The sequence below is a fragment of the Bison bison genome, unplaced genomic scaffold, assembly GCF_000754665.1.
Source record: "Bison bison bison isolate TAMUID 2011002044 unplaced genomic scaffold, Bison_UMD1.0 scf7180017619597, whole genome shotgun sequence".
Taxonomy (NCBI): domain Eukaryota; kingdom Metazoa; phylum Chordata; class Mammalia; order Artiodactyla; family Bovidae; genus Bison; species Bison bison.
In genome coordinates this window covers 1-594 of record NW_011448841.1, presented here as the reverse complement: position 1 = coordinate 594, position 594 = coordinate 1, and the positions used below count along the sequence as shown (strand labels likewise).

The 594-nt window shown below is 38.4% G+C and overlaps 1 pseudogene; it reads left to right on the top strand.

The window, feature by feature from the left end:
- The first annotated feature begins 108 nt into the window (after positions 1 to 108).
- Positions 109 to 589, top strand: LOC104982753 (annotated as a pseudogene).
- Positions 590 to 594: the final 5 nt, after the last annotated feature.

The window sequence follows — 594 nt, the reverse complement described above, 5'->3', positions numbered from 1 at the left end:
GGATAAAGATTATATATATATATGTGTATATATATCCATATATATATATATATATATATGAATATTACTCGATAATGAAAAAGAATGAAAGAATGCCATTGGCATCAATATGGATGGACTTAGAGATTATCATATTAAGTGAAGTAACTCAGACAGAAAAAGACAAATACCACTTTCGGATCTGCCATCTGTGGTGGAAATGCTGCCAAGATGCAGATTTTCGTGAAGACTCTGATAGGGAACATCATCACTCTCGAGGTTGAGCCCTCAGATACAATAGAAAATGTAAAGGCCAAGATCCAGAATAAGGAAAGAATTCCTCCTGACCAGCAGACTGATCTTTGCTGGCAAGCAACTGAAAGATGGACATACTTTGTCTGACTACAACATTCAAAAGGAGTCCACTCTTCATCTAGTGTGGAGACTTTGTGGCGCTAAGAAAAGGAAGAAGTCTTACACCACTTCTAAGAAGAACAAGCATAAGAGAAAGAAGGTTAAATTGGCTGTTCTGAAATACTCTAAGGCGGATGAGAATGGCAAAATCAGTCGCCTTCGCCGGGAGTGTCCCTCAGATGAATGTGGTGCTGGAGTTTT